The sequence below is a fragment of the Falco biarmicus genome, chromosome 19, assembly GCF_023638135.1.
Source record: "Falco biarmicus isolate bFalBia1 chromosome 19, bFalBia1.pri, whole genome shotgun sequence".
NCBI lineage: Eukaryota > Metazoa > Chordata > Aves > Falconiformes > Falconidae > Falco > Falco biarmicus.
In genome coordinates, this window is record NC_079306.1 from 107,254 (window position 1) to 120,522 (window position 13,269).

General features: G+C 52.5%; 1 protein-coding gene across 5 annotated transcripts in view; it reads left to right on the forward strand.

Annotated features, from left to right (window-relative positions):
- The window catches only part of HDAC7 (histone deacetylase 7), a 91,494-nt gene that overhangs the window by 22,843 nt on the left and 55,382 nt on the right, over positions 1–13,269 (forward strand). The window contains exons 1-2 of one of the 5 annotated variants that reach the window (XM_056322385.1): positions 9,936–10,146; positions 11,543–11,963. The exons of 2 other annotated variants lie outside the window; for them this stretch is intronic. The gene's annotated coding sequence lies outside the window, so the exon portion shown is untranslated. Of the gene's footprint in view, positions 1–9,935; positions 10,147–11,542; positions 11,964–13,269 lie in introns of those variants that run through there. 2 more of the 5 variants (XM_056322386.1, XM_056322384.1) reach the window with 2 other exon arrangements.

Here is a 13,269-nt window from a genome sequence, read left to right on the forward strand (position 1 = left end):
TGTTAGACTTTGGTGGAGCCAAGCATGTAGATTTGCCAGTGGGACTTCCCTGAAGGCATGAATTCATCTCACCTACCTTTAGATGTCTTCACCTGAGCGTCACTTCAAGTCAATAGAGGGGAACAGCTTTTCTAGGGCATGAGTCATTTGGGCTATTTTGGAGATGAACTGTACCTGCTCTGCCCAGGGATTTCACATGTTGTTTTTCACTTGTGTGACTGATACGGTGCCCATGGAAAGTTGCCCTCCTAGGTCGGTTCAGTTGTTTTTTCTATCAGCCAGCCTATGGGAAGCTGCTAGATTCAGATGAATGTTTTCCTTTTCTAACTGGCTTAATGAGAAAGTCACAACTGCCCAGGTCAGGTTAAGAAGCTGCCATTTCTTTTTTAGCAGTTGCTGCCAGGTTTAAGTAAACTTGGATGATTCCTGTGCCCAGGCAGGCTCTGAGGAGCTTTAATATGAGGTGCAGCTGTCTTTTTTGTGCCCTCCTAGTCAAAGATCTGCTTTATACACCTCAAAGGTTTGGAGAGGAAAAGCTACTTGCAGAGACCTGTGAGCCACCCAAACCCCCTCTCTGCTGGGGAACCCTCTGGCCCCAGCCTTGCGGCAGGGGCCAGGGGAGTTGGGAAGGGCAGGACCCCAAAAGCTGATACCCTGAACCCTTTCCAGCTGGCTTTAACCCTTGGGCAAGTTCATGCTTAAACCTTTAGAACGCAGGATGCTTGGGTGGTCTCCAAACCCACCCTGAGGGTAGAAGAGGAGAACACATTTTTTGCTGTAGGTGCAAGACAGGCTGGCAGTGTGGACCCAGGGTGGACTCTGGACCGGTGGTCAAGGAGGTTGTGCCGTAACTGGGGGGTTACAGCCTCTGATGCCAGTGTGCCCAGCAGCTCAGAGCACTGCCCGGAGCACGTCAGAGGCTTTTGTTCATTCTCCTGGTGTTTAGGAAAACACGGTTTTGCTGGCTATTATTTCTTTATCTGGATACAAACCCTCTGGACGTTTTAAAGGGAAATAATTTCCAGTCACTCAGGTGGTGACATTTGCAAACTGCCATAAACTTAGACGATCCCTTTCTGTGAAAAAGGCAAGGAAAAGCACATAGGGGTCAACATATATGTACAATGGGCTTTCATGTGACTGCCACATCGGAGTTGCTTTTAAGGCTATGTTAAAAAGGCAGAAGTTTATAGAAACTCCTGTATAAGTTGGGCTGTGCCTTGCTGAAATTGGAGGTGCTGCGGATTTGGCACCCGGCTGTAAGGGAAACGATGAAGCCACAGAGTTACTGCATGTGCTCCTGCAGTCGGGAGAGGGCGTGCAGCGTGGGGCCAAGGGCAGGGTTTGCTACAGAAACATTTAGTCAACTGTTTCGAAAGCTAAATTCGGAGCTGCTCCGGCTCCTTCCCCAGCCCATTGTTGTGGTTTTACAATCACATTTTCCTGTTTTTAAAACAAATGTTTTTCTCTCCCCTGGGGCTGTATGAAAGCCCCACAAGAGCAGCGAGGGAAGGTGGCCACAGAGCTGTGCTGGGCCTGGGGACTGCAGATCTGGAGCTAACCCACCCGCAGGCATTGCCCCTTCCCTCCAGTTGCTCTTCGCTTAGCGCAATGTGTGGTAGCACTAACAACAGCGGGAGGCTGAAACAGGCAGGCAGAAGTGTGATTTTTTAATAATTTTTTTTTAAAAGTCGATGGTTCCTCTTTGCTGTGGTTTCATGCTCCGCAGCAGGATGGTGAAGGTATTTTTGTAGGTCTTATTCAAGGAGTGTCTATTTAAAACAAACTTTAGGGCTGCCAAGCAAATGTCATTGTTCAGTTAAAAGCACAGGCAGAGAGGATGGGGCTTGTGGGAAAATGGGTCTGCTGGTGGCAGCCCCTTGAGGGTTTCTGCCAATTTGGCTGTCTGGCAGGTGCTATGAGGTCTCTGATAGTCCTTGGACCCCAATGCCCAGCTGAATCCATACAGAGGATGGACCCTCCACAGCGTATGCGGTGGCAGTGCAAGACAAGGGCCTGCGGAGGAGAGAAACTATTTATTATACAAGTTCCTGTATGCAGAGTGTTTGCACGCTCCCAATGTTTTGCAATTAAATATGAATAGTTTTACATTTACTGAATTAAAGTCAAGGAGTTTAAATGCTGAGCAGTAGCTGATGCCGAGCTGATTCAGCCATGCCCAGCATTTCCAGGCAGGATGCAACTTTGGGCCAAAGCTGCACCAGGAGTGGCCTACCGCCTGCCCAGTGTAGCCAGGACCTGCTCAGCCCCTGCTCTGGCCCCGTTTCCCTTCACTTGTACAGCTGAGGCCCTGAAATATGAAACACAAACCCTTCAGTGCCCAGGACACATCCTGAAGACCCGACCGATTGCCCACCACTCGGTGCGTTTTACCCAAAGCACCGCTTGGCGCTTCCTTCCCAGCCCAGCCATGCATTGCCCAATGCATAAGTTGCTGCTCTCATATTGTACATCAGCAAATAAAAAAAGGCATCAAACACTCTTGTGGCCAAGTCAGCAACTTGCCCACCTGCTTGCTGGGTCAGCCAGTCCTACTGCTGCTGGCAGGCTCAGCAGGTTGGCCTCAAACCATTCCAAGCATCCCAAATTTAGTCCCCAGCAGAGAAGAAAAGGCAGAATAGGGGGAAAGGAGAAAGTCTGTGATAGAAAGGTAGGGATAGAGAGGAATGCTATAATCCCTGCTTGTTGCAGCAAGCAGGCTCCCCGCTGCATTTGCAGCCACAGGCTGCTTTGGTCAAGCCATTTGCCGAGGGATGCCGGGTAGCACCATGTCAGGCAGCACTCTGTGGTGTCACCAGCACAAGGCTGGAGTTGAGGCCAGAAAGAGGGAGGTTTTTGTATAGGATCTGAGGAAACAGAACAGGATTTCCTTCCAATTGCATCTCCAGACCTGCCAGTGCCAAGACGTGCTGCCTTGGGTGCTGTGTTAGCTGTGGCCCCACTCTGGTGTGGTGAAGCTTGTGCAGATGTGGGGAGCAGAGGCAGCTTCATCTCCCCCACCACTCACCCAGTGAGGTGGGTAATGTCCCTGCCTTGGTCTGTAGGTGGAAGATAAGGGCATGCTTGGAGCAGATGCCATGTGCTAGAGCATTAACAGGACATCTGCAGCTACTGAGTGAGAGCAAACAGTAATTTTCAGCATCTTATGATAGGCTAAAGCATCCTACTGCCAGACTGAGTTCCAGCTGCAGCCCAGGGAGGCCAAAATACATCCAAAGCAAGCACAACCCCATTTTCTCCCGGAAAGCAGGATAAACCTTTTTTTTTTTTTTTTTTTTTTTCCATATTTTGTGAGGTCTGTAAGTGACCTGGGAGGTCCAGGCCATGCGCAGCCCAGGACCAGACCTAACAAGAGCAGAGCTTTGTGGTTGCAGGGCAGGCAGGTGGACAAGCTGTGTGTTTGGGATGGAGAGTGTGTGGATGGAGGGAGGAGGATGCAAATCAGCACAAAGCCAGGGTGGAGGGTGCTGGGCTGCCACTGAGGCTGTGGGTCCCACCTGCAGCTCTGTGCACTCCCCTCTCATGTTCATGCAGCCCTTGTTTTGCTCAGGTAATTATGGAGCCAGGGGATGCAGTCAGTCCTGGCGGGGGACTGCTGGCTGCTGTTCCCAAATTTTACCAAGTTTTTCCCTGTGATCAGCAGGACCCCTATGCTCGAACACAGCCCTCCTGATGCCAGCAACAGCCAGGTGTTCACCCAATCACCTCTACACACCACAGTGGACATACCAGGCAGCTTTCTCTTCCCAGGGCTCCAGTTAGGACAGCCCCATGTCAGGAGAAATTTGGCTGCAGCCCAGGTTCCCAGTGTGGCTCCATAAAGCAGGGCGGGCCAGGCAGCTGTGCGCACGTCAGAGGATGCTCTCCTCGAGGGAGCGTTGCTCTTGCCTGATCGAAACCACAGTCACTCCTCACCTGCTGCAGCCACCACCTGTGTGGCCTCTTGCTGTTCCAGACTCCTGCTTACGGTGGGCAAAGAGGCTGCAGGCAGCAGATGTGGAAAGGGGAGTGCAGTGGTTCTGAGCTCAGGCAGGCAGGAGGCAGTGGCTGGGGGTCTCTGAGATGCCCCTGGATGGGGGATGGAGGCTGAGAGAGCTGCTGAGCATAGGGCTGCCCGTTCCCCCCATGCACAGGTCTTCCCCAGGCATATGCCCAGCCTTGCGGCTCCTGCCATTTAGGAGGTCAAGAGTGAACCCCCAGCCCTAGAGACATTTCCAGCCTTACATTCATGTTCTCCAGCTCTCTGGCTTGCTGCATGACTTGAGAGCATGGTGTGATGGGTGGGAACTGAAGAAGCACACCTGGCTGCTCAGCAAAGGCTTTGGTAGGGAACCACTACTGTTGCCCACCATCCTTTCCCTCCCAAGCAGACCAAGACCTTCTCCTGGCTCTCCTCCATCCCAAGCGTTGAGGCTGAGCCTGCATGGGGATGCTGCAGGAATCCTCCCTGCTTGCCATGAGCCAGCTGCAGGGGAGCTCAGATGAGCCCAGGCAGCCTTGAGTGCCTTTGTCTCCTTCGCTGGCACTCTGAGGGCTGCACAACTTGTGGGGGTGAAGCACATTCATCTCTGCGGATCAAAATAGCACACTTCTTCCACAACCAGCAGCGGGTTCTGCACATGTCCCCCTGCCTGGCCACAGCAGAGCCCCAGCTTTGCTAGCAATGGTGTGTAAGGGAGGAGAGACCCAAGAAAGGGAAGCAGTGCCTTGCTTTCCAGGCTAAAAATACTGCCTGTGCTTCCAAAATTATCTTGGTTGAATGATCTCGATTGACCCCATGCTTCAAGGCTGCCGGCTGGCTCAAGTTCCTATTAATTACAGTTTCAGCTCTGGCCACCTGGATGGAGGAAGGTCTTGGTGGGATCTTTTTGCTGTTGGAGGTGGATTTTGCTCTTTGTGTGCAGGTAATTTTTGCATGGGGTCGTAAGAGGAGGAGCCAGGGTGGTTCTTTTCAAAACATGAATGTGGAAAAAAATCACAAATTTCAAAGCTGAATACAGAGACCAGAAAAACTCCAGTTTTCCAGCCCACCCCAAATCTGACCTGTTATTTGAGCTGTTATTTTGTAAGAGAAAAACAGCAGCTTTCTCCAGGATGCCCTGAGGTAGATTCCCATGGGTTATGCTGGAATGGGGAGCAATGTGCAGGAATGAAGGCGCTGGCTGAGGTCTGGAGGACCAGCCCCCAGCTTGCCCTTCCCAATGTGTTTGAGCCTTTTTGAAGGATGAATTTAAATGAATCTAGGGCAATGAACAGGAGAAAGAGCAAGATGGGGAGGATGAAACCCTTTTTCCTGCTGCTGCCCAACATAAACCATAGAGAATGGTCCCCACTAATCACACTTTTGGCTGGTTCCACTGAGTAGGTGAGGACAGAGTGGGCTTGAAGTGTGGACCCCCTGGCCGGGCAGGTGGTGCTCGGGCAAGCCCTCGCAGCCCTGGGAGCCCCCTTGGTGCTCAGCAGTGGGTTCAAGGCAGCTCACCTATCCCATATTTCTGGTTTCCCATTGCTCATGCATCCAGAGAGGCTTTGCAACTCATTGTGTCATTCTTGTCACCGCTTTGCTTTGTGGCATGGTCCTCACGCGGTCCCAAAGCACAGCCCATGCTGGGGCATATGTAGACCCCCTTCCCAGCAGGGGTCTGAGCCTCCAAGCAGCCCCCAGCACGTGCTGGCTTCTCTGCCAGCCTGGGAAATGGCCAGTGCTTTTGCAGCTCATGAAATCAAGGATGTCAATGCTTCCCCCACCAGTCAGCTTCTTCTACGGCACCGATGCTGAGGTTTCCCTATTATCTCCCCCAGCTTGAGTTTGGGACTCATTTACAACCACCTTTAATGTCCAGCACTTCTGTTCCAGTGTTATTTTCCAAAGTGGAGAGGCACTAAGTGTAACCTCTGTAATTATGAGTTATTAAAAAAGCTCTTGTCCCTTCCCTCTATCCTGGCTATAGACTGAACTGCTATCAGTCCATAGGTGTTGTCTGAGGGTCATGCATGTCCTCAGACGAGCTTTTGCCAAGCATTTTCAAAATGAAACTGCGGATCAATGAGGTTTTGAGAGTTTGGAAATGAAAGGCCAATCTGGAAGAAAACTGGCATAAATAAAAGGGTAGGAGAAAGCCCCAAAGGTGAGAGGCACCAGGAGTGGCTGCAGTTTGAAGCTTCACGGAGTGCTGAAAATAAACTGCTTGGCAACTGGGGCTTACAACTGCGTGTCAGCCTGTGTGCATGCATGCATGCATGCATGCTTGGTGTGTAACTTCCTATATTTGATCTGGTATCCTAAGAGTGAGCAAAATAGCTCAGCAAAAACACAGCCACTGCCTACCGGTGTTTCAATGTTTATCTTGCTACATACGCACTGATTGACCTCTGAAGACACAGGGTGCTGCAGCTGAGCAGCTGCTCCTCCAGGTCTCGCTCTGGGATGAGGCAGAACTTTGCTCTGCATCTGAAGTGATTTCTTCTTTGGAAAAGAGAAGTGTAATTCAGTGGTCAGAGAATCCCCACACTTTGGATTTCCTGGAAATGCAGCTGTTCTCTTACAGAAGAGCTGTGGCCAAATAACTGCCATCACAGGCTGTTCACCCCATGGTTAGCAAGGAAATCTTGGGTGATACTGCTGTGTCTCTGAATGGGTTTTGAAGCCCCTGAGCACCAGCTCATTTGCTCTGAATTTGTCTCATTTTCTTTGAGGTGCTAGGTCCCCACCATGTCCTGCATGGGGATGCTCCCACTGTCCTGCCCTCAGCTCATTCCTTCCCATCCCATTGTGTCTGGCTGCAACGAGAACTGCCCCCACCCAGCCCCAATACCCCCAAGAGGGCCTGTGGGTGAGCTGCTGCAGCAGGATGATGGGAGAGCCCCGACAGCAGCACGAGTCACTGGGAAACATGCAGGAGAAAGGCTTGTCTTAAGCCTGCAATTTTACGCTATTTAGGAGTTTTACTTAGGGCTATGCAGAAGTGCCTATGCAGTTAGGTTTGCAAAGCTCTCCTCAGGTTAGGGCCTTCTGCCAGCATATTTACTGCCCCTTTTCTCAGCAGTTTGGTGGCTTGGATAGGGTGGCTTGGCTTCCCAGGATGGGGAAGGGGGGACGGGGGGACGGGACGGGACGGGACTCAGGGTCAAATTTGGCTTCTAGCAACAAGGATTTGAATTGTATTTTCCCACTTGCCCAGGGTCCCTCTAACCACTCAGCTGAGGGATTACTGGAACAAGCTGCTCACGATCCCTCCTGTTGAAGCAGGTCTGCTCTATATAATAACTTATGTATTGAGTATGAGACAATTTGGGTCCCTTCTCCTGGAGATGAGGGTGCTCCCATGGGTGAGTAACCTGAGGTTTGGGTCTTGCTCTACCAGTTACTGTATTTGCAGTACAGCTGCTGAGATGCTCAGGGTCAAGAATAAGCAGGCTAGAGGGAGAGGTGAGGGGAGCTACTGTGTTTTAGGATGCGGAAGAGGAGATGAAGGAGAGGTCTAACCACAGCTTACTACAACCTGAGGGCAAGTACAAGATGGCAGAGTCAGCCTATTCCCAGTGGTGCCGCATGTTACAACAAAAGGCATCTGGGACTGTCTGTGGCTGGCTGGCACAGGCTAGACAAGTGGAGGTGTTTCACAGCCCTGGTGTGGGCATGCAGAGAGGTGGAACATCTCCATCCTCGGAGACAACCAGCCTGAGTGAAGCAAATCCATGACCACCCTGCTGTGGTGGTGGTGAGGGTTCTGCTCTGAGCAGGAAGCTGGAGTGGAGCTTCCAGAAGTCCCTTCCCACCAGCACTCCAACTCCCGAGGCATCCGCCTGTCCCAGGGTTGCTGTAGAACTGTTGTTTCGAAAAGAAAACATCACCCAGTCCCAATGGGATGTAGGAATGGGAGGTACTGAGCCTGACCAGAGTGTCAAAAAGCCAGGATGCTACATGCTGGATGATTGAAAGACAACCTAAATATTCATGTGGATTTTAAAGCACCTGAAAATACTGCTCTGAAAAGGAATGTTTAACTCAACCTCAATTAAAGAGCTGCTACGCTCCTTAGGTTTAAGGCAGACTGCGATCTGTGTAATATTCTGGATTAATAGCATTTAGTTTTCAAAGAGAATACACTTAAGACTAATATAAATAGCAGTAGAAAAGGATGGAAACCTTCATGTCTCTTTCCTGCTTGCACATCCCATATCTTTCTGGAGCCACTCTTATTTTTACCAGCTGGATGTATCAAATCCAACTGATGTGGCCACTTGAAAGGACTTGTCACTGGTGACCGAGTCCCAACGGCAGGAAACGGCACCAATCTCGCAGAGACGGCTCTGCGTTTTCAGCTTTGGGTCCTCTGTGCTGCCATACAGCTCTCACTGCAGGCTTTGCTGGATTTCAGATTATGTAAGTAAATCTGTGGTGGAAGAGTCTTTTCCAAAACTTAATTAAGCAAATAAGTGTGGGCTCAGGGTCCAGCTGCGAGAAATTTTAAATGTGTAATTCCTGGTTTGTCCTTTTTAAATGTGTCTGTGAATTGTACTGGACTCTCTTTAGCAAAGAGCATCACCCTGCCTGAGGTGGCAAGGTTTGGGAAGCAAGGTAAAAAGCTGTAGTAACAGCAGAGCTTCTTACCAAAGAGCTGTTGCTGCAACAGGTGAGTTTCTTAAGTTCCTGCATGCAACCAGCCTGAGCCTTACATTTTCTGTGGCTGGGATATATAAGCTGTAGCAAAGTTTCTCTGTGGCTCACTGATCTCAGTAAGATTGGTTTGGTAAGACTGAAGACAGTATGGTTGGCAAGGAGGAGCCTTTGAACCCCCCAGGGGTTAAATTCAGCGAGCACCTTACTGTGTGACTTTTCTATGGAGTTAAAAAATGTTAAGATAGAACTGAAATAGTCTCCATTTGAAGGAAGAATGTAAACCAAACATGGCATCACGTGTCCAAGCAGAACACAGCTCAGACAGAGCACTGCTCCAAAGGCAGCAGCCCCAGCAGCTAAAGCTGCCACTTGCAAATGCTTTTAGGTACTTTGATGGTGGGTTTTATGTCCCATCGAGCTATCGCTGGGACTCTGCACTGCTGTGCCTTGTAGTGTGTATGATGCTTTTCTGTTTGGCCTGCATCAGCTTGCCACCTCATGCATGTGTGTGCACCAGGCACTGCAGGACGAGCACTGGGAAGCCTGTGCGTGTATGCATGGCTGTGGGAACACACAGCAGCTGAGAACCACAGAGCATCCCACAGAGCCACGACGAGTGGCAGTGGCCAGGCACCACAGAGCATCCCATAGTGCCATGATGAGCAGCAGCACCTGGCTTAGGCCCAAGGCTGAGGGGCTCTGCATGCCCATAAGGACAGTTCAAGGAGCCCTGTTTTAGCTCAAGGAGCCCCATTTTGGCTCAGGTGGGTGAATTCCGGTTCTCCCTGAAGTGCAGGAGTCCCAGGCTGGTCCCAGGTGCAGGATCCCAGGTTAGAATCATTCAGGTTGGAAAAGACCTTTAAGACCATCGAGTCCAGCCGTTAACCCAGGACTGCCAGGTCCACCACTAAACCACGTTGCTCAGTGCCAGATCCACGCGTTTTTTGAACACTTCCAGGGATGGTGACTCCACCACCTCCGCAGGCAGCCTGTTCCAAGGCTCGACCACCTTTTTAGTGCAGAATTTTTTTCCTAACGGCCAACCTAAACCTCCCTTGGCGCAACTTGGGCTTGGTCCAAGTGCTTGAACCCCCCCGGCCAGTCCTAAATCTTTGAACGCAGGCGAGCGCCCGCGCTCCACTTCGCAGCTGCACGGTCCTGGGGAGGATGCCGGCGGCGGGCGCGGCTCGGCCGGGCCCGGCCCGGCGGCGGCGGCGCCATTGGCCGCGGGGCGGCACCGCCCGCAGACAACGCACCGTGGGCCGGGCCGCGCCGGGCCGTGCTGCTCCTCCCCGCCCGGTTCCGGGGCGGTGGCGGCGGGGCAGGTGGAGTAGAGCCGGCAACGGAGCCCCGTGCCCGCCGCCCAGCCCATGGAGCCCCGCGCCTCGCCGCCCTGCGCGGCCCGGCCGGGGGCCGCCCCCCGCTCCGCCGCCGCCTGAGCCCGCGGACGCGCCGGCCTCGCCTTTGTACCCGCCGCAGGCCTCAGCCCGGCCCAGCCCAAGGTAGGCACCGGCCAGGCGGGGATGTTTCCGCCGCGGCGGGCGCGGGTCCGTCACCGGGGCGGGGCGGAGGCCTCTCCGGGGCCGAGACCCCGTCCCCATGCGGGAGAGGCCTCCCCTGGGCGAGGCCTGGCCCCGTTTCCCTCACAGCCCCGCGGGGCGATGCCTGCCCCTGGCCAGGCCCCCTGAAGGGCCGTGCTTGCCCACCGCCCCAGGCCTTTCACCCCTGGGGGCTGGCAGGCTTCTTGGAAGGGGTGCCGTGAAGCCGGGCCCTGTGTTGCGCTGGGGTTGATGAGCCCCCTCCACAGCGGGGAGCTGCCCGGTGTGAATCCAAGGGGTCTCACTCCTTGGGGGTGTTGGACCCCTGCGGTGACCGCCTCAGGGTCTGCAGCCTCCAGCCACGGCTGGGCTGGGGGTGGTGCAGCACCCGGTGTCACAGGAGGGTTGCTGGCGGTGCTGTCACCCCTGGTGTTGGAGTGCGTCTGGCGTGCCAGGCTCCGGGCAAGGAAGCATCGGACAGCCCAGCACACAGATGACCCTGGCAGCCATGGAGAGCCTGGGTCAGTGCCTGGGGATGCATCGGGTGATTGTGCCTTCAAGAGCAGTTGATCCATCCCGGTAGGAGACTGTGTCACATGCAAATGCACACGTGTGGCTGCTGGTGTAAGCCTGGACAAGCTGCCAGAGCCAAGGGAGAGTCTTCAGGCTCAGGAGTCCCTGACTCGTTGGTTGAATGAGGTCTGCAGACCTGCGGCCACCTTCCAGATCAGGTGTTTCAGTATGGTAAACCTGAGCCTGTTGTTTGCTGGAACATTTTTGTTCTAATCCTGTTGCCTTTCCCTTCTGAAGGCTAGCTGCCGCTTGCAGGGAGCAAGGCTTCAGGGGCAGAGGAGTGACAGCACTAACAGCTCTGCTGGGTTGTGTCTTCCTTGGGTGTATTTACTGAAATGGTATCTCTCTCTGAATATGTTCTTGACAAAGGATGTAAGTAGCTGTACTGGGAAAAGAGCTGTCGATAACCCAAGTAGCCTCGATCTGTCTGGGGACTGAGCATATGAGCCAATGCAGCCCACAGATCTGTGAATTATCCAAGATTTGCCCTTTGCTGGCAATCCTCAGGCTCCCAAAAAGCAGATCTTCCCACACCTTTTTCCATGGTAAAGGTATTATTCAGGGTTTGGGCACGTTATGAGGCTCTGCTGAGTAACGGGATGTTGGGAGGCTCCTGCAGAGGGGCTGTTGACATGTGCTGGACTTGGCTCGGTGGCAAGTGTGCAGGAGAGACAAGGTGTCACTTGTCATGGGAGAGGTAGGGAAGTGAATGGCTGAGGATTTGGACGGTGCAATAGTTTTTTGCCCAACTGGATGATCTGTAAGTGGTTTCTGCCCTGTGTTCTAGCAGACGGTCAAAGGAGCACAGTCTGGAAGGATGGGGAGGATGGGCCCCACTCTCTGAGGGCCCGGATGCAATGCCTCTGACCAGATGTTTGCAGAGGATTTCAGCCTGGAAATCACAGCCTTTCTCAGGAGATCTCCAGTGCTTCCTGGTTTGCAGTGAGAATCAGAGGATTTCAGCACTTCCTACTCAGCTGCCTGATGTGAGCAGGAAGTGGGAGCATGAAAATGGCAGCAAAAGTGCTTGCAGTGAGGCTGGAAGCTCAGCAGGCATAAGTGCATGGGACGATAATGAAGTTAGATCTGTCCTGAACATGCTTCTAAACCTTTTGGACGTGTCATTTGGCAACAGACAAGTCACAATGTTAGAGCTGCTCTGTGCAAGTGTGTATCTCATCCTGGAACAGCATAGCAGGAGGATGGAGGTGAGTGTAGGTGGGGGCATGTGAGTGTGGTTTTATTCCTGCAGTTTATTAAATGGCTTTGTTGCATCCTACAGGGGCTAGGACAGGAACCTCCCCAGGGCAGGGAGAGACTTATGCTTTGGGTGGGTGCTGGATGCTGTCCAGTGCAGTTCTGATCCGGTAGAGGTATTTCAGTGCAACACAGTGTTATATCTGGTTAGCAAAGTGTTAAACTTCATGTCCTCCTGAGATTTCTGGCTCTGGATTTGTGTTGTGCCTCTGGCAGAGATGGGGAATTCAGGCCTGCGGTGGCTGGAGCATGGCTGTCCCAACTGTGGCCCTGGTTTCTGTGTTCACACTTCAGTGGGCTGTGGATTGGAGTAAAGACCCCGGTTATATCTGGTGCTAGGAGTGGAGGGTGGCTGCTTCAAGTCTTTTGAGGTGGCTCTAGGGGTGTGAGTGGCCACACCAATGGCTTTGGGATACATGGCTTAAGCCAAACAGTTCTTCCACCATGGGGCACTGGGGTAGGAACAACTCTTGGGAAGCTGAAAGCCAATGCTGCAAAACCTTAACCATTCAGAAACTGTTGAAAGAAAAATGAGATTTGAAAATGTCAGTAGTAAGGAGATGTTGTATATTTGGAGTCTGTGGCTCAGATTTTCAGGCTTTTTCCTGTTCGCAATGGTATACGTGCTTTTTAAGAGGGTCTGGGAAATCCTGTGATCATTTATTTAACAGCTGGGACTTTGGGGAGGGAAAAAACCCAAATGCATGTGTTGGCAATACTCCAAAACAAGGCAGCTCCTTCTGCCCTGTTGCCTGACTCTCACAGGGGAGGTGTGCGAATCTTCTATTCAATCTCTGGTTCAAACGTCGAGACCTTAGTTTTTCGGATCTGATTTATTACCTTTTGGTTTCCATCCAGCCCTGTAGCTGCTCTCTGCTACAGAGGAACGGAACAGCACAGGATGGGTAGGTGAGTCAGTCCTGCAAGCTACAGAGTGCTTCCCAGTGTCTATGCCTCATTACCTTGCTATGCTCCCTGAAGGCAGGAATGCATCCTTCCCCAGTTCAGGATTTGCTGGCTTCCTATTTGCAGTTTCTTTGCTGACTTTTGTGTCTTTAGTAAAATGGGGAGATGACAGATGGCTGGAGGAGCGTGTCCTGGCCTTGCCAAGTTCAAACAGGCTGGTTGCAGCAGGGTGGGCTGGTGTCAGACTTGAGCAGCTGTCTGTGACCGAGGCTTTGAGAGCCGTGCGTGGTTTGGCTTCTGTCTGGCAAGCCCCGTCTCTCCTCTGCCGCTCTGACTGTCCTAAAAATACTG